The sequence below is a fragment of the Pristiophorus japonicus genome, chromosome 4 (genome assembly GCF_044704955.1).
Source record: "Pristiophorus japonicus isolate sPriJap1 chromosome 4, sPriJap1.hap1, whole genome shotgun sequence".
In the NCBI taxonomy this organism is placed as follows: domain Eukaryota; kingdom Metazoa; phylum Chordata; class Chondrichthyes; family Pristiophoridae; genus Pristiophorus; species Pristiophorus japonicus.
In genome coordinates this window covers 205,091,058-205,105,918 of record NC_091980.1, presented here as the reverse complement: position 1 = coordinate 205,105,918, position 14,861 = coordinate 205,091,058, and positions in this window count along the sequence as shown.

Genomic DNA, 14,861 nt, shown 5'->3' with positions numbered 1-14,861 from the left:
CCTCAGGATCTTGAGGAGTGTCGTCTTCTTCTGCAAAAGACAACACAACAGTCAAATGGTAGCAGCACAGGAGGGAACAGGATGGGTGGGATGAGTAGTCTCACGCGTAGCAGGCTAGTCAGCAGGTTGATTTGAAGGGCCACTATGCATTTTAATGACTCACCCTCACGTGTGGGTCCAGCTTGTGCAGAGCTTAATCTTTTTCTGCCGGTACGAGTCAGCAAGGCAGCAACCCTCTGTTCCAGGGGTGTCAGTTGGTGCAGATTTGGCAGATCTCCTCCTGTTCTAGTTCTCTTCCTCTTGTTGTGGGCCAATTCCTTCTGCAAAGATGAAAATATAAATTGTCAGACATGGTGCGTTTCTGATGGGTGGGACACATACAGATGCTCACATTTTCCACTGCAATTCAATATAAAGATGAAGATATTACTTATACTCACTACTTGACCAATGTCCGGCCATTTCTTCTTGCACTGGCTTCCAGATCTTGCAGTGTTGACCCCAGCGGAGAATTCTTCGGCAACGAGATTCCATCTTTTCCTCATTTCCTTGGGGGATACCTTTGACGGATCACTCTTGCTGATATCCAGCTCCAGCCATTTCTCCTCAATAACCATTACTAATTTCTCCACTTCTTCATGGAGGAAATTCTTGGTTCTCCTTGCACACTCTTGCGCCATTCGTCTATTGGACTCAAATTTTCAAAGATCACACCTACACCTCTCTTACACCTATCCAGCACTCCTTTCCACTCTCTCAGCCACACAAAAATCAATATTCAGACCTCGCCTTTATACATACTCCATAGCCACTTATTCTGAGGACGCTCTCCCTTTAATTGGCCGATTGCCAAGCTTCCTGTTACACTGCGAATGCGCGCAGACTGAAGCGACCATTGCGCATGCGCGCACACTGAAATGGTCATGCGTGCCCCTGTTGGCACTGCACGACACGCTGGGCCCAAGCCACCCCCCCCACACACTCTGCTGTGCGACGCTAATGGATCCGGACGATGAGGGAGTGGCCAAATTACAAGGTAGATTTTTAGCGCTTTTTCTCCTCCAGGAAGTCAGCGCACCACATCGAGATACGCTGCTCTAAGCGGCTGGGGAAATTTGGGGCCTAAATATTGTCCTGAAGTGGTCAAGTAAGATTAAATGCAGATCCTTCTTAGCAGTCAAAGATTACCAAGTACATCAGGCTGCAGCATCTAGTATCCAGTAGATCAGCTAGCATGCTTAATGTTCTAAAAACCTATTCAAAATGTTTGTTAAAAAATGATCATGTATTATTCTGATATTGGAAATAATGGGCTGCTCAACATGAAAAACAATTAACATTCTACAAACAAAGCATAGTGTAGCAATAACAGTGGGTAGAGTATTTTTAGTCAAAGTTCATATTAACTGGGATTTTGTTTGGGTTGAGAGAAAAGGTTAGCCTGAATAATTCAAAAGAGAAAAATATGTTTCAGAACAGTTTTGTTTGGAAATGCTAGGGATTGAACATTGGATTAAATGCAAAGTGTATTCCAGCATTGAGCTACATTCCTGATAGACAAAGGTTAAAATCAACCAAAAGTGTTTGCATCATTCGCATATGTGTAAACAGCAGTACCTTGGTGTATGTATGCATCATAAAATATAGATACATTAATTAAATTGTACACTCATCATAAAATATTTGTCATAAAAATATATAACCATCAAATATGTATACATCATAAAATATATATTCATTATAAAACTATTTACACAACATAAAATATACATACATTATAAAATATTACCCATCAACAAATAGTAAGCGTATGAAATATATACATACATATCATCATCATCATAGGTGGTCCCTCAAACGAGGATGATGTGCTTTCACAAGAGTTCACAGATGTTTCAATGAAGGACCTGATGTTCCAATCCTGAACTCCAATTGAGAGGGTGGAAGATACCTGTGTGTGGATTTTTTTTTTAACCTGTGGTGACTGTTGCACATCAGCCACCACACGGGCTCGACAGAGCTAGGCCTTTATCCAGTGGCAAGGGTTGAACCAGGACGACTGGAGACCTGCTCTGCTGCACGGACCTAGTGCGTACACATATCGCAGTGTGGGCTGGCCCGTGCTGCCCCTGGGCCCCGTACCCTCATTTGCTGCATCTTCGCCCACAATGTTCCATAAAAGAGGAGTACCTCTGACAGGCAGCCACATCTGCTGCGAGCGCATTTTGAAAATTCAGGCCCACGATTCTCTGGTCATTATTTGAAATGGTCTGAAAGTTGTGTGCATTGTCACCTACATGTACTCCTGTCAGGGGAGGCTGCTCCAAAATGATGGAAAATGCACCACTTAAAGTACCAAAATTCAAAATAATTGATGGTGGGGCTTGAAAAGCAGGATTCCAGGTGGCAAGAGCTGAATTATGAGGAAAGGTTAGAAAGACTCGAGCTCCGTTGGGAAGGGTAAGGGAAACCTGAGTGATGTATGCAAAACTTTGAAAGGATGGAGATAAGGTAACCTCACAATATTACTTCCAAGTAAGTCAGGTTAGTCGGACTAGAGAAAATAAATTAAAATGAATGAATGAAAAGTAAATTTGAAACAGAAGGACTTCCTTACCGAAAAGGTACTAAATATTTAGAATAATTTGCCAGGTAACTAGCTCGTAGAGATGAAGTCAATCGGGTCATTTAGTATGCCATCAAATGCTAAATTGGATGAGTTGGTGTACGAAGGGAAGCCGAGTATTCAATCCTTTTCTCATCCTTGACCATTCTTATTTTTATAATAAGTTGCTGACTGCAAAGTCACTCATACGGCGATGTAAACTGATATAATGACAATACTGAACTGAAAATATTCAATTTCTGTTTTAATAAAGTGATCGCAAGTAAATAATTAAGTTTGATAATGTTATTTGTTTCAAAACTTTGCGTACATCACTCAGGTCTCCCTTACTCTTCTCTATAGAGTAGAGCTGAAGTCTCTCTAACTTTTCCTCATAATTCATCCCTTGCCAGCTGCAATCATGCTCTTCCAGCTCCACCACAAGTTTTCTTGAATAATAAACGTGCTGCAAAACATTCCTGACCATTTGCACAAATCTAACATCATGGGAAAGTGATGGGGGATTGATTTGGCTGCCCTGATTTACTTATTTCCTTTAATGAAACTGTTTTGACATTTGAGCTGATATCCTTTAATTAACTGCACCACCATTTGAACAGCCTTGGGGTAGTGACAGCTTACTGGTATGGTACTAATAGTTAAGATGCTGAGATCTCTGCAGTCACTTGATGCCTCACTTCCCAGCCAAAGTGCCAGAGGCGGACTTTGTTTAATTACAATTTGTTTTGGGGTGTTTTCAAACAAGAAGAAAGTGACAAAGTATAAAATGTGAGTAATTACAGGCCATAATTGGTGCTTGCTTAACAGTTTTAATTGTGGTAAAAATAGAGTAACACATTATCTGGAATCCTGCACAACTGATGAAATGTTTACAATAATTTGCAATGAGTTCTTAAAATAATGCAGGCTCTGCAAGTTATTTAAGTTTTTTCAAACTATGGCAGTTTTACAGTTCTGGTTTCAGGTCTGATTGATAATTTGCAATATGGAGAAAATAAACCTTCATTGTGATAAACATAATGTAGAATGTAAGTACTGTAGTTTAGTGCTTCATGTAAACTTTGCTTGTAAACCATAGTGCCACCTAGTGGCTGTCCTACTGCTGCTCCCAAAGAATCTGATTTGGGACAGGAAAGCATGAGTATAACTTGAAAATGAGTGGTTTCGGGCTGGATGCAAGAGTGTATTGCTTAACTGTTTGATTTCCAGAATAGCTTACCAAGGGAGGTTGTAGGAGCAAATAACTTGGATCTCTGCAAGGTCAAATTCGAGCATCTTGAACCAGAAAAAACATCATGGGTTGTTGCACCTGCTAAGAGGACAGGCAGCATTTGGAGCTGATAGTCGGGGGTGGTGGTGGGAGGGTAATTTTCACCTTCTGCCTTGGAGGTAATCTGGCAGAGTGGATCACTTGCCTATTGTTGAACACACCCAAATTTTGTCTCATTTGATTTTGATGGGAAGAAAGTTGGTGTGTTCACTTATGGGCAAATGATCTGCTTTGCCAGATTACTTCCTGGGAAGTGAAGGTGAAAATTACCCTCGTAGTCTTTTCTGGACTTAGGTTTTTTTGATGTTTTTATCTACTGAATAGCTCATGTCTCCCATTAAACCATGGTTTAGCACCTCACCGAATTTGCTACTTTGAAACATCTATGGACCAATAACTAGAAATGGACTAAACACCTTCATCATGTACGAATGCCTTGACTAGTCTGTGAAAGGCCTGGATGAAAATCTGCTTTAGATCCTTGTCTGACAGATTGACCTTACTCCCTCTAAGGTGCGACTATGGGACAGGCTAACGACAAACAATTAAATTAGAGGTAAATTCAAATGAGACCGTCTGATCGCTCAGGTGGATATAAAAGGTCCCGTGGCTTTATTCGAGCAGAGCAGGGTAGTTACCCCCGGCATCCTGGCCAATATTTATGCCTCAACCAACATGACTAACAAATAGATTATCTGGTCATTGTGTCATTGCTGTTTGTGGGACCTTGCTATGCGCAAATTGAGTCCCATGTTTCCTACATTACAACAGTGACTACACTTCAAAACTACTTAAGCAAAATACTGCAGATGCTGGAACTCTGAAATAAAAACAGAAAATGCTGGAAATATTCAGCAGGTCAGGCAGCATCTGTGGAGAGAGAAATAGAGTTAATGTTTCAGGTCAGTGACAATTGGTTCTGATGAAAGGTCACCGATCTGAAACGTTAAATCTGCTTCTCTCTCCACAGATACTGCCTGCTCTGCTGAATATTTCCAGCAATTTCCAGCTGAATATTTTCTGTTTTTACTTCAAAAGTACTTCATTGGCTGTAAAGTGCTTTGGGATGTCCTGAAGTTGTGCAAGACGCAATATAAATGCAAATTCATCCTTTCTTTTATTACTAACCTGCAATTGTAGCAACCCCCTGCTTGAATGAAGGTCAAGCATCATTTACAATAGTTGCCATACTACTCCCCGAAAGACTGATCGTTGTGTTTTGGAATGTATGGGGATGATTTTCCTGATCGTTGTACCTTAAATGCACCTATTTCATGGGGGCAATAAACAGAGAAATGGGCAGAGACCTGCACCCCCACTGCGCTGCCCTTGTTCTTCCTATCGTGGTTCAGTAAAGGACTGCAGTGCTGCACCTTAAGGAGGCGTTCGTCTTTAAATTTTATTGAAATTGCATTCCAGAGATGTCATAATAACCAGCAGCCTGTTTTCCATCACTTCGGCCTGTCTCAGGTTGGATCCAGGCTGCCCCTATTTATCTAGGTGCTGAGGCAGTAGAAGCAGTGTTTTACATGCAGAGAGGTAGACTGCCATTGCTGCATCACTTTCATTCACTTGTGGACCACTTGTGGGTTTGTTTGAAAAATAAACTTTGCTTCTGCTTAAGAGCTGTTCTGCTGCCCAGAATGCGTTGGGACATCTGTGAGTTCACAGTTCACAGTTGTGGGAGCATCTTCACCCATCACCAGCTTCTCAGGGATAACTAAGGATGAGCAATAAAATGCTGCTCTTGCTAGTGACGCCCAAAGCCCGAGAATCAATTTTTTTTAAGTACTTTGAAATGTAGTCATTGTAGACATTGACTCTTTAAAAAAAAATCAATGCCTATTCCTAAAAAAAAAATCCAATGTTTTAAAAAAAACTAAAGCCCGCACACACAAATTCTAATTCTCATATATCAAAAATTGACTGACTGCTCCTCGGTTATCTTTTTGGCTGTTTGGTGCTCCCCAGCTTCTGCATCCTGGCTTTATTTACTGCTCTGTACTTCTTGGCTGGCATGCCTGGCCCGGTATGCTTCATCGTTGTCTGATGCCAGTGCTGCCCAGTCTGTCTGTTCCAGCACTATGTACACTGCCCAATCTGATCATCCCCAATGCTCTTCACTGTCCGCACTGCTCTAGCGTGAGTCGTAAAAGTTTTGAATGAGTCAAAACTACTTCTGGTTCAAAACTAAGAAGACCAAAGCCATTGTCCTTGCTCCCGACCATGAGCTCCATACCCTTGCCAGTGCTTCCATCTCTCTCCCCAGCCACGATCTCGGGCTGAACCATACCATTTCCAACATGTTCAACCCTGCACAGGTCCCATAGCCTTTCCAGTATCTCAGTCAGGGCAGTGTTAGGGGCATGGCAATTGGGATAGAGACAGGAATTCAGCCAAGGTTCCCACTCCTGAGAGACATGCAGTGATTTTGCTGGAAGGGAAAATGTGTGCACAACAGCTGAAGACAGGATCAGGCTCAGCTGTAATACATGTAATGGTGAAATAGTTTGTCAAAGCTCATGTATGTTGAACAAGCTACCGGAGAGTGACCATTAATGAGTCAATGCTTTCCAAAAGACAGGGGGAAGAAACTAAGTAAAAAATATTAACACAATAGACTCAATTTTCCCCAATGCCATTTTTTGGCCTACTGCAAGAGTTACGCCCATTTTGTTTGGCCCAGACTATTCCAAAAAAATAACTAGCAAGTTTCCCTGTTCTATTTTTTAAATTTGACGCTGCACAGCTTGTCCTTTATCTTCGGGGGGGTGGAGCTTACTGTCTGCGCCGATAAAACGATGCCTCCGCTTCTGCACATGTGTGAAAAAAAACTGAAGTTTTTGACATGATTGCTATTGGCTCCCAGTCTGCATTCGGTCATTTTTAAAGAGCTAGTTGAGTGTAAGAACTTTAATTCTCAGTGGAAAAATCGGAGCTGCAATACAATATGCAACACGGCTCAAGGTCCAAGAATTTCTCACAGGATGAAGTGGAGGCACTAGTTACTGTAATTGAGGCCAGATAGCATGAGCTGGACACCAGCAGAGGTCACATAAAAGTTTCACCAAAAGAAATGAAGAAATGCTGGAACCAACTTGCAGAAGATTACTGTGCAATGGTGACCAGCCCGAGGTCTGGAGGCCAGTGCAAAAAGAAGTGGCAGGATCATGGTCAAGTAGTTAATGTAAGTAATATTTTCATTTATTCAATGGAATTGCAATTGTAAATGTGACCATCTGTATATGTCCCAAGAGCAGAAAAGCACCCTCTCTAAAAAGTTATATTTTCACCTTTGCAGAGGAAGGTGGCACACAACAAATCTATAGACCAGTTAGTCTAACATCTGTGGTTGGGAAAATGTTGGAATCCATTATTAAAGAAGCAGTAGCAGGACATTTGGAAAAGCAAAATTCGGTCAGGCAGAGTCAGCATGGATTTATGAAGGGGAAGTCATGTTTGACAAATTTGCTGGAATTCTTTGAGGATGTAACAAACAGGGTGGATAAAGGGGAACCAGTGGATGTGGTGTATTTGGACTTCCAGAAGGCATTTGACAAGTTGCCACATAAAGGTTACTGCACAAGATAAAATTTCACGGGGATGGGGGTAATATATTAGCAAGGATAGAGGATTGGCTAACGAACAGAAAACAGAGAGTCGGAATAATGGTTCATTCTTGGGTTGGCAATCAGTAACCAGTGGGGTGCCACAGGGATCAATGCTGGGACCCCAACTATTTACAATCTATATTAACGATTTGGAAGAAGGGACTGAGTATAACGTAGCCAATTTTGCTGACAATACAAAGATGGGAGGAAAAGCAATGTGTGAGGAGGACACAAAAAATCTGCAAAAGGACATAGACAGGCTAATTGAGTGGGCAAAAATTTGGCAGATGGAGTATAATGTTGGAAAGTGTGAGGTCATGCACTTTGACAGAAACAAATCAAAGAACAAGTTATTATTTAAATGGAGAAAGATTGCAAAGTGCTGCAGTACAGCCGGACCTGGGGGCTATTTGTGCATGAAGCACAAAAGGTTAGTATGCAGGTACAGTAAGTGATCAGGAAGGCCAATGGTATCTTGGCCTTTATTGCAAAGAGGATGGAGTATAAAAGCAGGGAAGTCTTGCTACATTTATATAGGGTATTGGTGAGGCCACATCTGGAATACTGTGTGCAGTTTTTGTTGTGTCCTGACACACTACAGCAAATCAACATGAGGCACATACTGGAGACAAAGTCACTCTGTGACCTGTACCTTTATTCACAGGACCAAGAAGTAATGACCCTGTGTGGGACCTCCCTTTATATACCTGGATGACCAGGTGAGGAGTGTCTCCCACAAGTTCACCCCCTGTGGTCAAGGTGTGCATTTCTCAGGTGTATACAGTGTACAGTGTTGTTACATAAAGGTTACAGTTATGTGAGGGTTACAAACGTGACATCACCACCCCCCCCCAACGTCTTTGGGACAAAGATTGAGTCTTTCAGGCGGTCGACGCTCTCTTGTGGAGCGCCACAGTTGGGGCTCTGGTTGTTGAGCCTTGGCATGCATCTTTGTCACCTGTGGTGATTCCGGCCTATCCGGGCTGGCTGCAGGGACTGTGCATGCTGCTGACGGTTCTTGTTGCTCATTCTCTGGCAGTGGTGTGGGCAGCATCTCATGCTCTTCCTCAGGTTCCTCAGTATCCATGCTGAACCTTTTTTTTACTTGGTCCAGATGCTTGCGGTATATCTGCCCATTGTTGAGTCTGACCACTATGACCCTATTCCCCTCTTTACCAATTACAGTACCCTCGAGCCACTTGGGCCCCACAGCGTGATTAAGAACAAATACAGGGTCATCGATTTCTATCCATCTCCCCTTTGAGTTACGGTCGTGGCACTCATTTTGGGACTGGCGCTTGCCCTCAACAATGTCTGACAAGACTGGATGAATGAGGGACAGCCGAGTTTTAAGTGTACGCTTCATGAGTAGTTCCGCTGGCGGGACTTCCGTGAGCGAGTGCGGTTGGGACCTGTAGGCCAGCAGGAGGCGCGATAGACGGTATTGAAGGGAGAGTCCTTGAATCCGGAGCATGCCTTGCTTTAAGATTTGGACCGCACGTTCCGCCTGGCCATTGGAAGCTGTCTTGAACGGCGCTGTCCTGACATTACCCGACATGGACTCCTGGAATTCATAGCTAGTGAAACACGGGCCATTGTCGCTAACTAGGATGTCCGGCAAGCCGTGGGTCGCAAAGAACGCATGCAGACTCTCCACTGTGGTGGATGTCATGCACGAATTCAATATGATGCACTCGATCCATTCCGAGTATGCATCAACAACAATGAGGAACATTTTTCCCATGAATGGGCCCGCGTAGTCTACGTGAATACATGACCATGGCTTGGTGGGCCAGGGCCACAGGCTCAGTGGGGCCTCCCTGGGGGCATTGCCCAGCTGAGCACACGTTGTGCACCTGCGAATAATTCCCGGCCACCATACATGTGACCGGGCAATGGCCTTCATAATCACAATGCCTGGGTGCTCGCTGTGGAGTTCCCTGATGAATGCTTCCCTTCCCTTCTGGGGCATGACTACCCGGCTGCCCCATAGTAGGCAGTTGGCTTGGATGGAGAGTTCATCCATCCGTCTGTGGAACGGTCTGACCTCTTCAGGGCATGCTCCGTGTGCGGGCGCCCAATCCCCAGTCAGGACACATTTCTTAATTAGAGATAGGAGGGGATCTTTGTTTGTCCAGGCTTTGATCTGGTGGGCTGTGATGGAGGAGCCTGCACTGTCAAAAGCATCGACAGCCATGACCATCTCCGCGCTTTGCTCCGCTGCCCCCTCAGTGGTGGCCAGTAGAAGCCTGCTGAGCGCGTCAGCGCAATTTTCGGTGCCTGGCCGGTGCCGTATGGTGTAGCCATACACAGCCAGCGTGAGAGCCTATCGCTGTATGCGAGCTGACGCTTTGGCTTTCATCGCTTTGCTGTCTGACAACAGGGATGTTAACGGCTTGTGGTCTGTTTCTAACTCGAACCTTCTGCCAAAAAGGTACTGGTGCATCTTTTTCACCCCGTAGACACATGCGAGTGCCTCCTTTTCAACCATCCCATACCCACTTTCTGCTTGGGAGAGCGAGCTGGAGGCATAAGCCACAGGTTGGAGTTGGCCCTCATCATTACTCTGCTGCAACACGCACCCAACCCCATAGGATGATGCATCGCATGTCAAAACCAATTTCTTACAGGGGTCGTACAGGGTCAATAACTTATTAGAACAAAGCAGGTTCCACGCCCGATTGAAAGCCCGTTCCTGACAGTCCCCCCCAAAACCAATCGCAACCCTTATGCAGGAGCACGTATAGCGGCTCCAACAATGTACTTAAGTTCGGCAGAAAGTTCCCGAAATAGTTCAATAGTCCCAGAAATGAACGCAACGCTGATGTGTTGCCGGGCCTGGGTGCACGACGCATCGCCTCCGTTTTGGATTCGGTAGGCCGGATCCCGTCTGCGGCAACCCTCCTGCCCAAAAACTCGACCTGTGGGGCCAAAAGCACACACTTGGACTTCTTTAGTCACAGGCCTACTTGGTCCAGCCGGCGTAGCACCTCCTCCAGGTTGTGGAGGTGTTCCTCGGTGTCTAAACCCGTGATAAGGATGTCGTCCTGAAATACGAATGTTCCGGAGATGGATTTGAGCAGGCTTTCCATGTTCCTCTGAAAGATAGCGGCTGCTGAACGAATGCCAAACGGACACCTGTTGTAGACAAACAGCCCCTTGTGCGTAGTGATGGTGGTCAGTAGCTTGGATTCTTCGGCCAGTTCCTGAGTCATGTAGGCTGAAGTGAGGTCCAACTTGGTGAACAGCTTGCCACCTGCCAGCGTGGCAAAAAGATCCTCCGCTCTCGGAAGCGGGTATTGGTCCTGAAGGGACACTCAGTTGATGGTGGCCTTGTAGGCACTGCAGATCCTGACCGAGCCATCTGTTTTTAGAACAGGGACGATGGGGCTTGCCCAGTCACTGAATTAAACGGGCAAAATTATGCCCTCTCTTAGCAACCTGTCCAACTCACTCTCAATTTTCTCCCGCATCACATATGGCACAGCTCTGGCTTTGTGGTGCACTGGTGTGGCATCCAGTGTGATGCGTATCACTTCTTTGGTGCCTTTGTAAGTCCCAACGCCAGGTTGAAATAATGACTCGAACTTTTGTAGTACCTGTGAACATGAACTTCGCTCCACAGATGAAATGGCGTGCACATCCCCCCATTTCCAGTTCATCTGGGCTAGCCCGCTCCTCCCCAAAAGTGCGGGGCCATTTCCCAGGACAATCCAGAGTGGCAGCCGGTTCTGAGATCCATTATGTGTGACCACCAACATTGCACTGCCTAGCACTGGGATGATCTCTTTGGTGTATGTCCGTAATTGCGTGTCAATGCGTTCAAGTTTGGGTCTGCTAGCTCTGAGTGGCCACAGTTTCTCGAATTGTTGGACACTCATGAGTGACTGGCTGGCTCCTGTGTCTAGCTCCATGCGTACCGGGATGACGTTTAACAGTACTCTCATCATCATAGGTGGCGTTTTTATGTATGAGCTGTGGATGTTTGCCACCTGAACCCGCTGAACTTCAGCGTCCATTGCTGTGTCCCAGGCATACCCCTGCCTTGCAGACCCCTCTTATAGTTCATCCACTTCATAAACCAGCCTCGCTGCGGGCTTCTTGCACATCCTGGCTACATGTCCACTCAAGTTACAATTTCTGCAGATGAATTGTTGAAACCGGCAGGTCTTCGCAGCATGTTTGCCCCCGCATCTCCAGCATGAGCTGAGATTGTTGTGAACAAAAGAGCTGTTACCAGGCATTCCTCTCTGATTGTCTCTTTGATTACTCTTGAGCACTCTGTTTGTAGTTGTCAATGGTCCCATCCCGGGACGTAATATCCCTTGTGATGGTGTAAATGTCCATTCAACCTGCCATTGTCTCTGTTGAGGACCCACCCTAGAGCTGTTACTGCTTGATTGGTGTCGAATTGCCCTTGCCTGCCTGCAGAGTTCTGAGTCGCGCTTACAATGTTAACTCCCTGCTCCATCGCCATGTTGGGAGCAGAGTTGCGCGCGTATATGAGCTTGGTTTCCTCCTCCCCCGCCATGAAGATTTGAGCCATCAACGCCGCTGCTTCCAAGGTCAAGTCCTTGGTCTCAATTAGCTTCCTAAAAATCCAGGCATGACCAATGCCCTCAATGAAGAAATCCCATAACATCTCCCCTCTGCAGGCGATGTGAACTTACAGAGGCTGGCCAAGCGGCGAAGGTCCGCAACGAAGTCCGGTATGCTCTGCCCTTCCCGACGTCGGTGCATGTAGAATCGGTGTCGGGCTATGTGTATACTACTCGCCAGTTTGAGGTGCTCACCGATCAGTTTGCTGAGCTTCTCAAAGGTCTTGTCCACCGGCTTCTCGGGTGCAAGCAGGTCTTTCATCAGCGCATACGTCTTAGGTCCACAGCTGGTCAGTAGATGCGCCCTCTGCTTGTCAGCCGCTGCCGCTGCCGCTCCCAGCCAGGCCTTTGTGACAAAGCTCTGCTGGAGCCTCTCAACGAAATCGTCCCAGTCCTCACCAACACAGTACCGTTCCTCCGTGCTACCAGTGGCTATTCTCTTGAGTCGTTGATTCCCATTTCTTGTCGCTAAATGTTGTGTCCTTACACACTACAGCAAATCAACACGAGGCATATACTGGAGACAAGGTCACTCTGTGACCTGTACCTTTATTTACAGGACCAAGAAGTAATAACCCTGTGTGGGACCTCCCTTTATATACCTGGATGACCAGGTGAGGAGTGTCTCCCACAAGTTCACCCCCTGTGGTCAAGGTGTGCATTTCTCAGGTGTATACAGTGTACAGTGTTGTTACATAAAGGTTACAGTTATGTGAGGGTTACAAACATGATAGTTTTGGTTTCCATATTTACGAAAGGATATATTTGCTTTGGAGGCAGTTCAGAGAAGGTTCACTAGGTTGCTTCTGGAGATGAGGGGGTTGACTTATGAGGAAAGGTTGAGTAGGTTGGAATTCAGAAGAATGAGAGGTGATCGTATCGAAACATGTAAGATTATGAGGCGGTTGACAACGTGGATGCAGAGAGGATGTTTCCACTGATAGGGGAGACTAGAACTAGAGGGCATGATCTTAGAATAAGGGATCGCCCATTTAAAACTGAGGAGAAATTTCTTCTCTCAGAGGGTTGTGGATCTGTGTAATTCGCTGCCTTAGAGAGCTGTGGAAGCTGGGACATTGAATAAATTTAAGACAGAGATAGACAGTTTCTTAAATGATAAGGGAATAAGGGTTTATGGAGAGCAGGCAGGGAAGTGGACCTGAGTCCATAATCAGATCAGCCATGATCATATTAAATGGCGGAGCAGGCTCGAGGGGCTGTATGGCCTACTCCTGCTCCTATTTCTTATGTTCTTATGTTCTTATATGTTCTTATGTTCTAACAAAAGGGAAAGGACTCGAACAGGAGGAGGCCTGGCAAATCTGTACCCACTAACACCCTTGGAAGACAGGGTCGCTGCTTTGATGGGTCCTGCCTGGAGAAAGGCAACCAAAACTGCACAAGCTGGGCCCGCACTTAAGGGAGAGGGTAAGTCCGAGGGTAAGTCCTGCAAATTCCACAGTCTGGCTTTCCTAAATGTTAAATACTGCGCGAGCTAGCCATGCTTCGGTCCAGGGGGATCTCTCCATCAGCTAGGCTTCGGTTGATGCAATGTGCTGTCATTCATCGTGGTCCTTCAAATAAGCCTGCTGCCTGCGCTGTCTGTACCTACTCATGCCACCCACCCTGCCCCCTCCTCTGCTGCTAACCATTTGTTTGTTCTGTTATATTTTGCAGAAGTTGAGGCCAACCCTGACGAGGCTGAAGCCGATGCAGAAGAAGATTCAGACGAGGACGAGCCTGAAGAGGAGAACATCTTCCAATCCCACCTTCCAGACCAAGAGCATGGGGGTTAGGGGAGGGGGAGGGGGACGGGGAGATGCTGGATGAAGCCCACAATGTTGTACTCACTCTGGAGAAAGTACAGGTGCCGCTCATTGAGGTACGAGGCCCTTTTCTGAGTGGTATGAATGTTGGTGGGACATTCCATGGTTTCTCACAGTCCAAGGCTGGGGATTCCAGTGGGGTGCAGCGAGGCACACCCAGGGCCCCACCATCCTAGACTAGGGGTCCTAGTGGGATGCAGCAAGGCACACTCAAGGCCACAACCTCCGAGGCTGCGGTTCCCAGTGGGATGCAGCGAGCCACACCCATGGTGAGGAGAGGAAGGAGAGCTCAACAGTGCTCTCCTGAGGTGCAGGATCTAACAATCACTCCTGGACACCATCAGTGGGGTGGGTAATGAGTTATCGGGAGAAGTAACAACACTCTCACGAGAAATGGAAACACTGTCCGGGAACCTGAGAGAGGGAATGTCGCAGGCAGCTGATGTGCTGTCAGTGAACATGAGGGAGGGAATGTTGCACTTAGTTGAAACACTGTCGGTGACCATGAGGGACGGAATGTCACAGGTAGCAGATACACTGTCGGCGAACTTGAGGGAGGGAATGTTGGAGGTAGTTGAAACACTGTCAGGGCACATGAGGGAGGGAATGTCGGAGTTAGCTGCCGCAATAAGGGAAGACGCCCAGACCCCGTGCCCATTGACAGAATCAACTGCCACTCCCACTCCAATCCCCAGACTAACCTCTGAAGAGGGCCAAGCCAGGCCTTCCACATTACCGCCTGCCCCTCCTTCCCCCCCACTCCCCCAATCAAGAAGTACGCATTACCTGAGATGTTCGAAAGAATAAGCTTGGTACCAACCCGAGAAATGCTGCGCCATTGCCTGCGGGCAGGAGTGGAGTCACCAAGACCAAACGCAGCGAGCAGTCTTAGAATAAGGTGCAGGAGAGATGGGTGCAGCCTTTCTTTGC